Raw genomic sequence first — 11836 nt, forward strand, 5'->3', positions numbered from 1 at the left:
CAAAAGCTGAAGGAGTGGCTAATGGACCAGACAGATGTGCTGTTATCCAGAGGGACCTCAACAAGGTGGAGAAATGGACCACCCCAGCATCCTCATGAAGTTCAGCAATGGGAAATGCCATCCTGTCCCTGGGTGGGAATAACCCCATGCCACCTGATTTGAAAGGAGCCTTGAAGATCAGGGGTTCTGGTGGATTTTCCAGCCTGAGGAAGAGAAGGCTTGGTGAAATCCTAGCTCTGTGTATAAATACTTGGTTGGAGGAGGCAGGGGAAAAGAAGATGGAGCCAGACACACCTCAGTGGAGCCCAGTAAATGAGGCACAAACTGAAATATAGCAAATGTTACACTTAATGATATAAGAACCTTTTTTCACTGGGCGAGTGGTCACACACAGGAACAGGTTGTCAAGGGAGGTTGTGGAGTCTTAGTCCTTGAACTTATTCAAAATCCAACTGGCCACAGTCCTATGTAACCTGCTGCAGGTGACCCTGCTCTGAGTAGGGGCTTGGATTAGGCAATCTCCAGAGGTGCCTTCCAGACCCAACAGTTCTGTTATTTTGCAATTCTTCTGAAGACAACACAATTATTTGGATTTATCTGATTCATTATTTCCTCAGTTGTTTAACTTCATTAAAACCCATAAAAGTTTATAGAGAAATTAAATTATGGTCTTTGTTCGAGAATAAATCTGCTCTGCTCATACATAAGGTTGCTTTAAAACAATTATTTGTTTTAGGCCCTCAGGTGTATTTGGTAATCTTATCTAAAAGTAACAAATTTCACAAGTTCATTATTCAGTTTGTTAAAAAGTTCTTTCCTGTCCTGTGTTTGGAAAACTTTATTTCCATTTTCTTTGTTCTTTTAGTTCTCTCACTATGAAGGAGAGCACATAGAAAAACTTAGTTTTGCCTTTTATCTCAAATATCTTCTCATAAAATAGTAGCTATGCAAAACCAGCATGTGATACGTTTCACTAGCACTGGAATAAAAGTTGAATAAAACAGGGTGAAGCAGACTAAATTATTATGCATAGAGTACCCAGCTAATAGCCTTTTGCTGAAAGGGTTGTCTATTAGCATTTTTTTCAGTATTTTTCTCTTCACTTGACAATTTTCCAGTTTTCTAAGTGCAATGATTCAGTTCCTAGCAGAGAATGGCCTGGGTCCAGTTATGACACTGCCCTTAGAAATCATCTGCAACAAGACTCTGAGCTGGATTTCACAACCAAGAACAAAGTTTATGGGTGTTCGAATCCTGAGTCAGATATTAATTTTGTAGTTGGGGTTGTCTGAAATATTTGTTGTTTTTTGTTCCAGAAGACCTGGACCTCACTGTTCTCTCTGCATAAACTGTATTAAAAGTGACTTCTTCCATTACAGCACCAACTGTCTTTAAAAAAAAGTCTCCACTTCTCTGCATTCAAAAGCCAATTATTCATCAGAATAGCCTGAAAGTGTCCCCGTCTTAGTGGTGGACATTAAGACATGCAGTGGGAGGTGTCTGATGTCTGGAGCTAGAATAAATCATCCAGTGGGATAGAGCTGACCAATGGCCACCAGCTGGATGATAGTAAACCAACAGATATCCCTGGAGTAAAAGCCACTGAGACATTGCTGGTGAGTATGATAAGGATTGGGATAAGATATTTCTTTCAAACTGGTCATCTTTAGACAGTACAGCAAAGGAGGTGTTTAAGAAGGGGACCAAAATAATGAAAATGGGGAAGGTTTAGAGATATTTATGGTAAACTTCTTCCAAACCCAAGGGGCAGCCTTGAAAGAAGGCATGAATATATTAGAAAAAAATAGCAAATGGACAACAAAGATTAAATTCATAGGCAACTCAGAGCCTCAAGTTCCTATCAGGCCAAAAGGTACATCGAAATGATGCTGACTCTTGGAGAACTGTAATTTGACTTTTTCAGTTGCAGTTCAGAGGAGAATCCAGGCTCTGGTTTCTGTAGCACTAAGGATCCTGTTACTGCTGGCGTAAACAGGAACCTCTTCCAAATGTAGATAAGCAGCAAAGGATGTAATATTAAATTATTCTGCCAGTCTAGAGGTGACCCTTCTGCAACAGGCTTGAGGCCCACATGTGCATGGCAATGCAGTGAGGTATATCCCACTACAGCTTTCATGGTAGGCTAGGAGGGGGCTTTGGTCCTCAGGGCTGTCAGCTGGGCATCTTTCCTGAACACTACATTTATTTTAAGAAGCAAATATTGCTGGGATGATGTGTGCACTTAGCCTTGATGAAGTCATTAATGTGGTTTCCAGCGTACTGTTCATAAAATTCATGGCTGCACTTAATTGCTACCATGTTCCTCCTCCTCACATATTCTTATACTAGTAAGAAAAAATGCTGAAAACCCTAATAAACTACACACAGAAGAGGAATGCTTGAACTGCTGTTAGCTGGTCACATCACCACAGATATGCAGGCCAGTTGTCAAACAGGAGATTGTATGTTGCTTAAGGCACTGAGAAACAGCACAGCCAGTGAGGTGGCTCAAGCCCAGTTCTCCTGACCCAAATTCCACCAGCAGACACACATTGCTGGGTGAGATAGGTGGGTGGGGAGAGGAGGGGAGTGCAGCTTATTTACTCTTACAGTTGTGTCACCATTTTGGTTGGCACTTCACTCCTGCAACGCTGAGCTGGGACCTCAGTGAAGAACACAACTCACTGACACTCTTCTAGGAAAAGGCAGGGTTGTCCCACTAGGGAAAGTTTGGCTTCCTGAGAATTCCTATATTCTCTGTTTCTGAACTTACATCTCTACAAAGGGCTAGGACAATGCCTGGGTTCTGTCCAACCTGCCTAATTTGGGGCTTTCTTTTGGAAAAAGGGAAAAAAGGAAGAAGGAGAGCAGAGGGCTAATTAACTGTTGGGTGTATCAAACAATTTCAGGTATCCTAACTAATTTTTTGCTTTTAGCTTGCTAGAGATTTAAAGATTTGTATTTATCTCACTTCAACTTTTTAAAAGCTAAGTTTCTTGTCTAAACAAGTTGTTTAGTCTCCTTATGTGGTTAGCAACTTCACATCAGCACCAGAGAAAGCTTGAGGAGTGACTCTGCACAGAGCAGCATTTCAAGGGCATCACCTTGACACTCATATCCAATGAGAACAAGATCTTTTGCTTCATAGGCATATCACAGCGTAGTGAGATCAGTGGAGTTACACCAAGCAGGCACCCAACCTCGAGTATCCAATTTATGCCAAACACCCAGGCTGCTGGAGGACACTGTCAGGGAGTCAGGGTCCTCCTCCAGCTGGGTGAGACAGCTTGTGCCGCAGAGTCCACTGATGGTTGCACAACTCAAACTACTGTGGTGGATTTTCTTTGGGTGAATCTTTCATAGCTGCCCGGGGTTTTGGCTCTGTGGGCAGCCCAGTGCTTAATGACTTGGGGACTTGCCACTCTCTCCTACAGAAACTGTTTGGACCACTACTCAAACGTGTCTTGGGAAGCATCTGCATGTGCATAACACCTCTCGAAAAGACTGAAAAGACGCTTTCCCACTTGCCACTGTGGGTGAAACAAGCTGCAAGCAGAACATTACTGTCCTGGGCAGGATTTAACCAGAAGATGGTGAATGAGTCTTTCAATTTGAAGTCTCCTGGCTGTAGGAAAACCAGGAAAAAAAACCCCTTTGTTCCCATCTCCCTCCAGAAACTGACATTCAAAGCTTAGCAAGAGGCATTGACAAAATATTTGAGGGCTAAACGTATCACCATCTGGAATGGGATTGCCAGAAAGAGAGCGAGAGAAAGACTCCTTTTTCACATGTAACTTGTTTAATAAAAATAAAATTCCTCTTGCATTTCTGACATGGGACTGTAACCATTCCACCTTAACTCGCTTTGTCATGCTCAGATCTATGAAGTAAGAGGAAATTATGGAAATTTATCATGTCTGGGTTCTCAGGATTGATTATGACTCGCCGCTTTTATCTTCCAAACAGTCACTAAATCTAATTGCCTTGTTGTAATGGATTAACCCCTGTGGTCCACAGTAGCATTTATATTGTGTTCAAAGAGACTGTTACAGAGTTAGGGTACGTTTTTTCAGCAATATATACTTTCATAACATGTAGGTGCTCTTTGGGCATAACTCACCCTTTGAGGGTCTTGGGGGTCTAATTGGCTCCCTGTGTTGCCTTTCCGCAGGGGATGAATTTCACATCACTTTGGGAGCAAGTATAGACGGGTCAGAGGGCCTTCCACAGCATAACCATTTCTTTTAAATTACAATGCAAGTAGATTTTGAAATCCTGTGTTCAAACATAAGCATCTGTATTGTAATCAAAAACATTCCCTCACTGATATTTGTGGGATTAGTGTTATTATTAGTCATTGTACCTTAGCCCCTGGGAATCTGAACTCTAGGGTCGGGTCCCAACCAGGAGCTGTATAAATACAGACCCTGTGTTAATAAAGTTCCCACCTAAGCTGTCTTACACTGTGTTTGCCAAGGGCTAATGGCTCACACACAGGCCATTCTGGTGACTCAGTGGGTCCTGGTGACTCTCCAAGTGTTGGTAATGTGATTTTGTACAGCAGCAGTAGGTGTAAGGCAGGGAAAAAGAGATGGCTGTGTCCCCAGTGCAACAATCAGCACTCAAGTATGCTGGCATCTCAAACCTTGACCAGTATCTTTGGAGGTACAATAGGAGAACAATGCTTTAAGGAAGGGTATGAAATGCAGTAAAATGAAAAGAAAGTGAAAAATTCAGAGGAATTACAGACAGAATCTGCAAAGATGTCATGTGGGGTGGGGCTGGCAGTGTTAAAGGAGGAATACAAATGTCTCCATCCGTATCAGAAATAGGGAAGGAGAGTTGTGTGAGATAGAAGGGGAGCAAGAGAAATGGCATAAAAAAAAAAAGATGAAGGTGATGTTGTACCTTTGAAAGCACTGGTGAGATCTGACTTGGAGAAAGTTCAAGAAGAAAGGGAGACAAAAGGAATGATGGGCAGAAAAAAGTGAGGCAGGGAAAAACTACGCTGAAGGGTTTGGTAATATTAGAACAGAGAGTTGCCTGCAAATAGCTAAAAATTATTTAGCTGGAACATCAGCAAGGTCACAGGAAGATGTACTGGGTAAGAGGGAAATTAACCAAGTCTTGGGCTCATAATGAGAGTCTCTGCACCCAACAGGGCTGATTGAGAAGCAGCTGGGGGTGAGTTCCATACGTGGGAGGCAGGGCAGACCTGAGAAGGGAGGGGAGACACAAAAGGGAAGAGTAGGAGTAAGGAAGTAAGTAAGGGCAGAACCAACCACCACCAAAGCAGAGACCATCAACAGAGATGTTCAGGAGAGTATGGGCCATGCTTGATGAAACCCAGACTAGTGGCCAGACAGCTGGTGAAGCAGGAATCTGACAATGGATGTCAGGACAGAGGTCAGACACTGAGATAGGCTTTTGTAAAATACCCTGTAAATGAGACTTGAATCAGGTTTGAGGTTCATAAAGTGATTTTTAAACCAATAATTTCATATTCATTCTAAAGTGAATAGGAAGCAGTTGTAATCGGGGCTCCACAGTCAGTAAATCTAATCTAATCCATTCCCTTTTTTATCACACAAAACACAACCACAATCTGAAATCAGCGTAACTGAATGTTTAATAGCTTCAAGCAAAAGAATAGAGCAGGTGAACAAATGCCTTTAAATTGCTTTCTTTAAAGAAGGGACAATGGTCTGATGTATTTTTGTGGGTGCATGAATGCCAATATTATTAGTTTCATTTTACTTTTTACGAGGTACTTTTAATTAAAATGATTAGGGAAATTCTTGTCTAAGCCATTAGCAAAATAATTGCTTTTAAAGATCTCATTCACTCCAAAGTTGATTTTATATCCTGATTGTCCTACTGATAAATGCTTAAATGAGTTGCTTCACAAAAATTTTTGTTGGAAAATGAAATCTGTTTAAAGTCTGTTGAATGAAAATACTTTTAAATTGCAGAAATTGCTCTGAAATGCTTTTCCACCGTGTTTACAGCCTGAACAGCACAGTTTAGGTTGTGCTGAAATGGCTAAAGATGAACTTTTGTTTCACCCCTGAGTTTAGTACAATGGTTTCCAGAGGTTAGTTCAGGAGACTGAATTGCTGATCACTCGCTTCACGTATTCTGACCCATCTTAAACTCAGATATTTTCCCACTGTACCAAGTCACGAGGATTCACACGAGCAGGCTGAGATTCCTGTGTCTGGGGATACATTATTACTGTGGGTAAAACCATGACATCTCTGCAAACAACAAACCTTTCTTATCTGGGATGAGCTTAACTGTACTATTCAGAATCTGTATTGCAGAATAATTTATAGCAGTTCATTGGGACACAAGCTGATACAGAGAAGGAAAACAACATTTTTACATTTTTATACACAGTTTTTGCAAGGAGCTGTAGACTGGGTTAACTGTTTCACTGCCTTTTAAGGCAATTTGTTAATGAGTGCAGACCACAGAAATTTGTCTGTTGAGCATGTAAATTCAGTGCTGTTTTCCCTATGCACATATTTTTATGCAAGCTATGATGCTTCTGGATGTTTCTGTGGTGCACTTCACTATAAATATTTTGAATATCAGTGTCACCTTGGTTTCAATTCTATCTAGTGGCGATGAGTTCCCCAAGTTAATTGTGTAGAGGTTTTAGAGACGGGGTTAGCAATGCTTGGAAATCTGGATTTTTGCCAAAACCAAGGCAAGGTTGGGGTTGCGGTTTCTCCATGGCCTCCCTAAGAGAGACCAGAGCCCTGTTACAGAGCTTTCAGGTGTGCTTCCACAGTGAAGGTGTTCACAGTGAAGAAGGTGCACTTATGCAAACCCACCAGCTCAGGGCCTGAGGACCTGACCTTCTCCTTGGCAACTGGCCATAATGTTGGTCCGTGAGCATATGTGTGTATGCGTGTGTGTGCGTTTCTGCATGTCAAATGGGGAAAACTGATTCCAGTGAAAATAATAAGAATAAAAAAACCCAACAAACCAATAAAAAACCGAATAACAAAACAGCCACCAAAAAAAAGCCAAAAAACAAAACACACACGCAGACACATACAAAAAACCCCCAACACCAAACCAACAAAGCAAAATAAATGGTTAGTCTCAAAATGAATTTGACACTAGCAAGCTTCTCTTGTGTTCAGACATCTGCAGAAGGCCCAGGCACTGGCGAGAGGAGGATTTAAACAACAAACTAAACAGTAGAGTACTGTATTTATGAGGGAACAACATGACAGACTCTATTTAGGTTTTATACCAAAAGCTTAACCTTTTGCAATCTGTGGGTTTGAGCTGCACTAACAAGAAGCAATTACTGCGGTGGATTATTTTTTTTGCTTATGGTGTACGGCCCCAGGCTTCTCAGTGTGGCTTCTCTCAGAGCTGGCACACAATAACAGAGGTATATGCCAAAGCTTCTCTTACTTCTCCAAGGCAATGAATCAGAAAGGGCTGTGGTGTTCTATATCTGAACACTTTTTTTTCCTAGGCTGGAAGTCCATTTCTTTCTTAGAAACCAGGCAGACATTGCAATCCCTCCTGCTCTCTCTTCTATTCCCCCATAGATAGCTCACTGGAGGCATATATACACATATTTTGGCTGAACAGCATGATGGATGAGGAGCCTGGTGACATACAAAGTGCAATTTTCTTTATTTAGATGTCTGCACCTCTCCTGTAGAGAGAGGATTACAAGGATGGGCAGAGCAATCCTTCCTTTCATGCTGGTTGTTGGCTCCCAAGATGTCTCAACAAGGAAAACAGCTCCAAGCACAAATTCAGGGAAAAATAAAGGCCAGAGTTGACAGAAGTTCAGATTCAACAAGTTATTAAGAGCTGCTAAGTGTGTCTGGGCTCCTCACTTTCCCTTGCAGTCTCAGGGTTGACTGGGTGCCCTGAGATTTCATGATCTTCTGTCAACAATTAGCCAGAAAATTAAAACTCTTAAGAGCATAACAGCATGTCTTTACATGGCAGAAAAGTCTGCTTGCATGCCAAGAAAAAGAACTGGAGACTCTGTGGGAACACCGCCATTTGGAGACACCTGCCATAAAACTATCTATATGCATGTAAATATGTGTGTGCACGTACCTGTCTCTGTGCATGCATATATGTGTGTGTAGATGCACATATCTACCCATGAAGTGGGTTGATGAATATGTTTGATGCATCTGAAACAAAACAATGTATTTTCTTCTCCAATTATCACCTTTATTCAGTTTTTGCAATGGTCTCAGATGATTCACTCAACATATTTTTAAAAAGAATTCCTGTGTGTTTGGCTTCATTTCATGGATTGATCACGACAACAAGGTCCGATCTAACATTCCATCACCTCAAAGAGAAGTTTTTCATTGGAGATATTGCCTAAATACTAAGGGGAGTAGAGTGTCAATAATCTGATTGTTACATGGGTACACATATGCAACACCTGGAGTCACAGTTTTCTCATTCAGTAATAACTATAGCTGAAAAAAATAAACAGAGGCTTAAATTGTTTTCATGGAGATATAATCAGTTTGAGCAGATGGAATATTCACTATAATTCAGGTCTATCCTAGGACTTCTTTTCTAGGAAAATTAGTTTCTTTTATAAGATATATGTGGTATGTGCAGACTACAGGCTAATAATTCACAAAATTAGTAACCATAAGTCCTATCTCATTTTTTGTCTTCCACAATTCCCTTGAATTTATTCCATATTAATGATTGCTTATTAAACAATTTTTGCAAATTGTTCTGAACTCACTGGTCAGTCATGGCTAGGTTTTTAAATGGGAGTGTCCACAATTTACCCAGTTCAGTGTATCTGTTTGCAAGTGTTTGTACACTTTTTGCTACATCAAATATTCCGCTACGAAAAATGCATCCTTTTGGGGTTTTGTTTGTTTGTTGTTTGGTGGGTTTTTCATCATTAGGCCTTTGCTTAGCACAGCAGTAAGTGTTGAAATGGAAGTGCACATGGTCCTACAACCTTCACCTGTTTTACTCTGGCTGGTGCAGAGAAAATCCAGTAAATCACAGATATATTCCTAATCAGTGAGCATCAATGGCTGGTCTACTTCAAATGCTACACCCGCAGCAGAGGCTGGATCCCAGTAGCTGTGCTTTTGCCTATTCAGACAGATGCTATTTCAGCTCCACTGAATGACAGCTCCTTTTAGGAAAGTATGCTTTATTATAGTGAATTTTTTGGCCCTAAAGATGAGAAGTTGCCGCTTCCTGGAGCTAAAAAGGCAACGGATCTACATTTACAGCTTGTAGCTGACTACTTTCCTGCAATCTAGTTTAAAGGCCAAATAAGAGCTCTTGTAATTTAGATGGGAAGATGCTGCTGTACAGAGGGAAGAAATCATCTACATGTTGATGCCTAAACTCAGATTATTTTGTACACAGCAGCCAGGGACCAGCCAAACTCCTTATCCAGGAGCGTAAAGCTGTGGAGAACCCTGACCTGCTGGCTGACAGGTTTGGAGCTGTCTGAAGGCTTTGAGATGAGGAGGTCAAAGCCAAATTTGGGAGGAGACTGAGTAAGGAGACCAGGACTCTATGGATCCCTGTGTGTCATCACTGACGGGGACAGAGTGAAATGTATTCATGTGTGTTGGCTGAAGTAAGAAAGTGAACATGTTTCATGGACACTGCATATAAACAGGAATATATAGAAGATACCTTCAGGAGCCGTTGCAGGTTTATTGCCTTCTTAAAAATTGTTCTTTCAGTTTTTCCTCCCTGGCCAGGTTTTCTAGCTGTTCTTCCATCCTTGCGAGAGTTTCACTGCTGTTCTGGTCAGCTTCTCCCTGGTCAGCTTCTCTCTTCTCCCTAAGAGAGGTGTCAGAACTGGATGCTGTATCTCAGCTAGGGACATGAAAATACTGAAGAGAGCAGAAGGGGTGGGTGCTTCACAGTCTTGTGGACTACCCTGCACTTTATTGTGTTGACCTATTTTTTATTCAACAGCATGACAGCGTTGACATACATTCACTCAACTTCTGATCCACTGTAACACCTTGATCTTTTTCAATAAAGCTGCCAGTCCTCACCTTCTATTTGAGCAGTTGAATACTCATACTCTAATCTGGATTTCTGCATGTCCTACTATTAGATTGCACCCTGTTCTTTCAGACCATTTCTCCATTTTTTCAGCTCATCCTGATCCAATCACTCCATACTGAAAACGCCAGACGAGGGCAGACCCCTCCATACATTTTATTTACCAAAACCTGAGCTCTATTTCATGGAGGAGGGAGAAGAATCGATGAGTTCAACAGGATTGAACAACCATCATGATCTCCTTAAAGAAGTGTAGAAAGTTTAGCTGAAGATCGAGTGGGTGTTTAGGACGCAGAACAATTTACAGCTGTACTTGCAGATAGACTGATAAATACTGCAAGAGAAGGCACAGGAGCAAGATACCTCTGGGCGACTTCTCTTGTTTCTCTCTTTATCCACACAAAGTACCATTAAGTGACCAGATGGGTCCAGAACTTCGTCTCGTGCCATTATCTACTAGATCACAGCAGCTGAGCCTCCAGCTTCTCATCTCCAGAGTTGCAAATCCAAAACCTTTCACACAAAGTTAAGATGAAAGTGAGTTTCCTCATGAAAACCCAGAGAGATGTCAGTGTGATCTGGTATTCCAGAGCATTTTGCTCTTTATGGGTCAGAAAGGTCACTTTGTGCGATAAAGTGGAACATTTTCATCTGCAATGTTCTTCCTGAACCTAATAAATATTGTATGGTCCAATTAAAAAAAAAATCAGGATACTAAAATGTTAAAAATGATGGTGGGAGTATTTGGAGGGGGGAAAAAAGCTCCATTTTGGAAGTGAAATGAAAGCTTCAAATAAATGCTAAAAAGTATGTTACATGTAATCCTGAGAAACTATCTATGAAATCCTAAGAATTTTTAGAAATCTGTTGATTCCTTATAGCAAAAGATTATTGTAACATTATGAATTTTAGTGTAAATGGGGTCTTTTACTGTTAAAACCCCCTAACTACAAGAAAATTTGTATAATATATTTATAAATGTATTTGTGTATTTCATAAACGGTTCGCTGTAACATGCAAATTCCTTGGCTCTCAACACACTCTACACAGATGGTGAACTTTAGTCAGTTAAATAAGAAAACATTTCACTTCAAACTTTTCCTTTTATCCTTCACCTTTCTCTACCATTTCCCTCCCATCTTTTCTGCCAGCTACTCCACAAAGGAGCCTGGGAACAACTGTAAGGCAGTCTCCTCAGCTCGCTTAATATTACTTCTGTGAAGACAGACTGAATTCAAAGGCTCTATGTAAGAGACTGGGAAGGTCTTCGTTTCTCCCTTGGCAGTGCTTTTATACTGATAAATCGCAGTTTGCTCTGTGTGTTTTCAGTTCAGAGAGAAGATCTGCGCAGGCTGACAGCATCAGCAGCCTTCTAGAGCAGACAAAACCCCTTTCAGCTCACTTAGGAAATTGTGTACAAAAGCCATACATAGCCTGCATTGACTTTTAAACTAGACCCATGCAACTTATTTCCAGTTTTTATACCATAATCACAGAATGTTTTTGGTTTCAAGGGACCTGAAAGACTACCTAGTTCCAATCCCGTGCCATGGGCAGCGACACTAGACCAGGGCTGCTCAAAGGCCTGTCCAGTCTGGCCTTGAACAATTCCAGGGATGGGGGCAGCCACATCTTCTCTGGGTAACCTGTTGCCAGGGCCTCACCATCCTCAGCTGTGCCAAAGCACCTTAACATGTACTCATTGTGCAAAGATTAGGCTTCATAGGTGCTCAAGGTTGGAACGGGGAACAACCATGGTAGATTAATTCAGGTA

The sequence above is a fragment of the Chiroxiphia lanceolata genome, chromosome 3 (genome assembly GCF_009829145.1).
Source record: "Chiroxiphia lanceolata isolate bChiLan1 chromosome 3, bChiLan1.pri, whole genome shotgun sequence".
Lineage (NCBI taxonomy): Eukaryota > Metazoa > Chordata > Aves > Passeriformes > Pipridae > Chiroxiphia > Chiroxiphia lanceolata.